The sequence below is a fragment of the Aethalodelphis obliquidens genome, unplaced genomic scaffold (assembly GCF_003676395.1).
Source record: "Aethalodelphis obliquidens isolate GAN/ISIS:26980383/991018 unplaced genomic scaffold, ASM367639v1 scaffold126, whole genome shotgun sequence".
Classification (NCBI taxonomy): domain Eukaryota; kingdom Metazoa; phylum Chordata; class Mammalia; order Artiodactyla; family Delphinidae; genus Aethalodelphis; species Aethalodelphis obliquidens.
The window spans coordinates 398,028-405,165 of NW_020838070.1; positions in this window are offsets into that span (position 1 = coordinate 398,028).

Consider the following 7,138-nt stretch of genomic DNA (forward strand, 5'->3'; position numbering starts at 1 on the left):
AGAATGCCAGCTCCTCACATCTGTTCAGAATCTTACAATTGATATATTGTTCGATTCTCACAACAGCCCCATGAGGTTACAGAGAAGGGAGAAACATTTCCTGATACAGAGTAGGCTGCTTTTATTCTGTTCTAGATAGGGTGCCAGCTTCAGTGATAGTGAGTCAGATACCAGCTTCAGCGCCAGCATCAGTGATTCCTGAAGGTGGAGATCGGGGAGGGGTGGTGTCAGACACAAAAATCACTTTCTGGCGGTATAACTGAATGTCATAACAGAGGTGCAGTAAGTGTTCTAAGCAGGGCCCCAAAGGAATGAGGGTGCTACTAGTGGGAAATAGAATTGCTGGGGCGGGAAGCAGGTTTGAGGGGTCCACAGTGCATCCCATGGCAGTTAGGGGCTGCCCCTCTGGCCGAGGGATGGGGGAGTGGGGGGAGTAAGGGGGAGGGGGGGAGTTGGGCGGGGGGCATGGGGGGAGTGAGGGGAAAGAGTCCTCTCCGTCTGGGGTCTGTATTTAGCTCTGTCTTCCTCCCTGCCCCCGCCCCAGAGGCCACAATGGTGCAGGCAGTGTCTCTGCTTCCCTTAAAATCAAGGTTTTCCTCTGGCGGATATTCATTCCAAGGCTTTGGGATTCAAGGCACAGAAAGAAAGAAAACTCGGGAGTGGGTGTTCTGAAGGGTGCTGTATTGAGTGATGTTGCACTTCCGGTGATGACCAGCAGGGGCCGCCAACAGCTATCCCCAGTCTCTGTTTCTACACCCACCCACTCCGATCTCTTTCCCCGACCCCTGCAACTCGCCAGTCTTGTTCTGGAAGCCTTTTCTATTGGCTGTAGCTCTCAGTAAAAAAATAAATAAATAAAGTTTGGAACCGTCACTGTATGTATATTTATGTTTATGTATTATATTTATGCTATTGAACTAATATGTATATTAAAAATCATTCACGCACCAAAAATTTTTCAGGATTATTTTTTAAACTATGAATAGAAGTTCCAATATTTTCTTACCACACCCTAAAGGATCATCTGATGCACCCCTAGGTGCATTCCCCACTTTGGAAACCAAATTTCTAAAGAAAAAGCTGCGCCCCTACCCTCTCTTCAATCCCAGTCTCAACAGGGCATGTAGACAGGTAGCTTTGCCTCCTCTCCAGGACCAAACCAAACCCTCCCTGGAGGACCAAGTGTCCTGACCACTTGCTCCCGTCGCAACCTCAAGACAGCCTGAAACGTCCTCCACCATCACCACCACCACCACCAGACACACACCAACCTGCCCTGCACCCACGTTAGACTGCTGGTCTGGAGGTGCAAAACCTCTCCCGAAAGCAGCCTCCTGGCCCTCCTCTCCACTCCCCACCCCTGGCCCAACACTCACACTTTGCTCTGCCTCCTTGTTTTACTCTGCCACAATCCCATGGGGTGGGATGTTCTGGAACTAGACAGTTCTGTGCTGACATCCTGGCTCCGCCATGTGGTGTACATGTCCTAGGCCAGTTACATAACATCTCTGAGCCTCAATTTCCTCATCTGCACAATAGGGATAACAGCCTCCACCTTGGGAGAGGACATAGAGTGGCTGCCACAGTGCCGGGCACACAGAAAGTGCCCCATAAATGTGCTTCCTTTCTGGGAGTAGGTCTGAGTAGGCTCTCACTAGGTGCCAGCTGGGAAGTGGGTGGTTCGCCTCTGTCTCTGGCTGTCTGATGTACCCATAACTGGCCTCAGGTCCTCCTGGGGAAGGCGGTGGTTCACCCCAGGGCTTCTGAAGCCCCAGGAATCTGGTGCAGAAAGCATGTCCCCTTCCTGCTGCCCACACACCCATTAGTGGCATCCTGCCAAGCCCTATCTGTGCCACCCACCTCTCTTATCCTCTTCCTCCAGTGCCCAACCAAGGTGCCAAGGACTTTGCTGTGGGGACCATGTAAGGGGCCCAGGAATAAGTAGCTTATCACTAGAGTGAGGACGAGCTCGCAAAAGGCAGTGCAGACCCTGGGAGTGGGAGGAAGTCCTGCTAGCCAACCCCAAAACCCAGTGTCCATTGCTGGAGACGTCAACAGTGCCTTTGAGTGCCCCTATAGACCCTGGACAGGGCAGGAATGGGGGAGGGTCAAAGATGAAGGAGTGAAAGGAGGCTGGGGTTAGGATAAATGCAGGACATCTTTTCTTTCCCCTGAGTCTAGAGCATCTGCTTAGTCACAGTTCACCCCACTGGTTAAATTTGCATTCTTCGATTTTCAGAGACCTTGCTCATAGTTTAAATTTTATCCTACAATTGTGGGCTGATGCTCTGAGCTCTAAACATCATCCGCACCAGAGCCACCATTTGTAAGCACACTGCCAGGCACAGTTCCAGTCTCTTTACATGTATTAATTTGTTTGAGCCTCATAATTGCATGTTGAGGCGGGGAATACTATCACCCCATTTTACAGATGAAGAAACTGAGTGCAGAGAGGTTAAGCAATTTACCCAAAGGCATTACGCTAAGTGGTAGAGTTGGGATTTGACCCAAGGTCATCTGGCCTCGGGCTCTGCTATACATGCTGCACCTCACTTCATAGCTACTATTATTAGCTTCATTTTATAAATGAAGAAACTGAAAGCCAGAGAAGTTCAATGACTTGGATCCCAGGATCCAAGCCCAGGATCACCCAGCAAGCTAGTGGCAGAGCCAGGCTTAGTAGGTTTGGTTAGTAAAGAGATTTGCTTAGTTTTCCATCAATTATTCTTCAACTTACAAAAATATGATAGCTCATAAAAGCAGCTGAACTTAAATAACATGTAAATTTGACTTAGATTAAGATTATACACATAATCATCAGCCTTAAAAGAAATAAATACCTAGAAACAATTTGTAACCTTTCTTGCTAATCTTTAGCTGTTATCCATCACAGCTTAATCTAATCTTGAATTTATCTAGACTTGATTAAAATACTTTTACTAATGCGCCCTAAATCTTTTATTCACTTGGCATCAGATACTGGATTGAGAACAGCTTAGCAGCTCTCAAGAGCTCCTGGCGGGGGATGCCACAATGCAAGAGCCTTCTGGCTTTCGGAGACCGCTTTCCTCCTCCCACACAGAAAACTCAGCCTCTTGGCCTTGGTTTCCTCATCTGTAAAATGGGAGGTTGGGGCACAGGGACTAGTTAACTAAATTCCCTTCCAACTCCATCGATCTGCGTATCTCAGGAGACCACTTTCCGCTCTGCTCATAAAGGAGATAAAAACCTTCTTGCCAACAGGGATATCCAAGAGGTAACCTCTTGATAGATATTTCTTGAAATGTTCATTATTGCACTAAATAAATACCTATTTCCACACCTGTGAAGTTCTTTGAAGACGGTGAATGTATCTTATTAACCGCTGTAACTCCAGCACCTAGCGCAGCGCCTGTCATCAAGTGGGTACTGGTTAACACGGGTGCAGGCTCTGGGTGCGGGGCCACGCAAAAGAAGTTTGAAAAGCTCCCCAGGGGATTCCAACGGACAGCCAAGGCTGGCAATAGGTGCACGTAAGGGATCGTCAGCAGGAGATGTGGCCTGAGGCCCTTGGTCATTAGACTGGGGCTGGGGCGTGGACAGGTGAGGACTGCCGGGCAGCTGGATGCAGAGACAACCCCCAAGGCCTCTTGCCTGAGAAGGTAGCTATGGACTCAGGGCAGCAGGAAGAGCTGAGGGAACCCAGAGGAGAGCAGATGAATGTGCCCTCACACCCAAGGGAAGAGAAGAGGCCGCCAAGAACTGATGGCCCCATCTGTGCTCTCTAGTGCCCACCCTGCAAAGGGGGCTTCCATTTGGTGTCTGAGGACGCGGAGGCCCAGAGAGGTCCATGACTGGCCCCTGGCCACGCCCAGCTGGGGGCTCCAGGGTCTCTGGTCCTCGCTGTCCCTGGCACAGCCTCTGAGAGCAGGGGCAGAGCTGATGCCCTCAAGAGGAGTCAGCTCCGTCCCCTCACTCAGGGGAGAGACGGTCCTCTCCTTACACAGGGACATGCAAAAACAGCTGATCCGCATGATGAAAGATGTTTCTTTTTATGAATTTTAAGTTATATATATGTATATAATGTTTCATCAGACATCTTTTTCTTTCTTTTCTTTAATCGAGGTACAGTTGATTTACAATGTTCTGTTAGTTTCTGGTGTACAGCAAAGTGATTCAGTTATATATATATATTCTTTTCCATTATAGGTTATTACAAGATATTGAACGTAGTTCCCTATAGAGTCGGTCCTTGTCATTTATCTATTCATCAGACACTTTTATCAAGTCAACGTCAAATTCCTTCCTGCTTCTCCTGGGTCTGATGTGAGGCTAACATCCCTCTTAGAGGCACCCCCATTTGGAGGGGGGAGCTGGGAAAGGGACACATTAGGCATTTGTTAGTTTGTGATACCACGATAAGGGAGCTGTCCTCCTCCTCCTGGGTCTGGGGATCACAGGACAGGAGGGAGTTCCCTGCCAGCAAAACTTCAGTCAAAACACCTCCTTTGGGCTTCCCTGGTGGCGCAGTGGTTGAGAGTCCGCCTGCCGTTGCAAGGGACACGGGTTCTTGCCCCGGTTCGGGAAGATCCCGCATGCCGCGGAGCGGCTGGTCCCGTGAGCCATGGCCGCTGAGCCTGCGCGTCCGGAGCCTGTGCTCCGCAATGGGAGAGGCCACAACAGTGAGAGGCCCGTGTACTGCAAAAAAAACAAAAAACACCTCCTTCCCGTTCCCCTCTCCCTGCACGAGTCTGCAGGAGTCTCGCACGACCGCATCTCGCCACTGCTCCGCTGATGACGCAGCATTATCTTGGGATAATTGCTCAAGTTTCTTCCTTGTTGAATGGTACAAAATAGCTCTGAAATTAACAGGAAGATATTTTTACATAACTGGTATTACTTGTTGCTTTAATTAAATATTACCTCACCTCATTTTATTTTAACTAGGAGTTTAAAAGTATTATTTAAAGAGTCTTTGAAATGCTTGTAACTAAGAACCAACAGAAAAAATTAAATTTAGAATACAAATGATCTCCTTAATTTCACCTTTTTGTTTTTTGTTTGCTCTAAAACATTATTGAACTTTTGGTAAATATTTTGATTTAAGGTATCTTGGATCTTGTTATTTGGTCATCTAAGACTCATTATTTCAATACAGGGGGAAAAAAAGATTTAGCAATTTCTTTTTATCTTGCTAACATGTAAAGTTTGCCATCCAGTCATTTGAGTGTGATCCCTAGGTCCTCGGCAATATGTATTTGCATTCACGTTATTTCTGTTTTACTGCAGTTTTGAAAAGCATATAACGTGCCACCAATCGTCATGTAATTTTTAGATGATGTAACTATAGCTATCAAAATTGATATTAAGTAATGCCTAATACTGTGATAAGTAAACTTCATGAGATCTTCATTTTCACATTAAACGTGAAAAAATAAACTTAAAAAAAATTTATTATTATTTTTTAAATTCCCACCAACAGTGTATGAGGATTCCCTTTTCTCCACACCCTCTCCAGCACTCACCATCTGCAGCTTCCTCGACGATGCCCATTCCGACCGGTGCGAGATGACATCGTACTGTAGTTTTGATTCGCACCTCTCTAATGATTAATGATGTTGAGCATTCCCCCATATGCTTGTTGGCAATCTGCATATCCTCCTTGGAGAAATGTCTATCTAGGTCCTCTGCCCATTCCTGGATTGGGTTGTTTGTTTCCTTGACATTGAGCTGCATGAGCTGCCTGTAAATTCTGGAGATCAACCCCTTGTCACTTGCTTCATCTGCAAATATTTTCTCCCACTCTGAGGGTTGTCTTTTCATCTTGTCCATGGTTTCCTTTGCTGTGCAAAATCTTCTAAGTTTCATTAGGTCCCATTTGTTTATTTTTGTTTTTATTTCCATTTCTCCAGGAGGTGGGTCAAAAAGGATCTTGCTGTGATTTATGTCATAGAGTGTTCTGCCTATGTTTTCCTCCAAGAGTTTGACAGTGTCTGGCCTTACATTTAGGTCTTTAATCCATTCTGAGTTCACCTTTGTGTATGGTGTTAGGGAGTGTTCCAATTTCATTCTTCTACATGTAGCTGTCCAGTTTTCCCAGCACCACCCATTGAAGAGGCCGTCTTTTCTCCATTGTACATTCTTGCCTCCTTTATCAAAGATAAGGTGACCAGGGCTTCCCTGCTGGCGCAGTGGTTAAGAGTCCACGCCTGCCAATGCAGGGGACACGGGTTCGTGCCCTGGTCCGGGAAGATCCCACATGCCGCAGAGCGGCAGGGCCCGTGAGCCATGGCCGCTGAGCCTGTGCGTCTGGAGCCTGTGCTCCTCAATGGGAGAGGCCACAACAGTGCGAGGCCCGCGTACCGAAAAAAAAAAAAAAAAGCTAAGGTGACCATATGTGCGTGGGTTTATCTCTGGGCTCTCCATCCTGTTCCATTGATCTATACCTCTGTTTCTGTGCCAGTATCATACTGTCTTGACCACTGTAGCTTTGCAGTATAGTCTAAAGTCCAGGAGCCCGACTCCTCCAGCTCCATTTCTTTTTCTTGAGATTGCTCTGGCCATTTGGGGTACCCTGTGTTTCCATACAAATTGTGAAATTTTTTGTTCTAATTCTGTGAAAAATGCCAGTGGCAGTTTGATGCTGCTCTCTGATCTGATCTCCATTGATTAGTTTTGCCTATTTTATTTTAGTTTTGCCATTCATATAAATGGCATCAAACAGTGTGTTCTTTTTGTGTCTGACTTCTTTCACTCAGCATCACGTTTTTGACATTTCTCCGTATTGTTAAGCATCTCAGCCATTTGTTCTCTTTTCTTGCTGAGTGGTACTCTTCCTTTGCGAGATGTATCACAGTTTGTTTATCTTTCCCCTGTTCTGGCCATTTGCATTTCAATCCACTTTTTTCAGCCACATTTCCTGCTGTTCCTGATCATTGTACCTGTCCAACCCTCTACCTGTTTGACTCCAGTGGCCTTCTGGATAGTCTTGCACCCTCACATCCCCCCCCCCCCCACACACACACACACCTTGCCTTTGCTTGTGCTGTTCCTTCTGTCTGGAATGAGCTGTTTTCTGCTCCTCTGCCCAGCAAAATCCCCCCTGGGGCTCAATTCTGGCAATTCCTCTTCTGTGAGGCTTCTCTGGTCCCACCCCTGC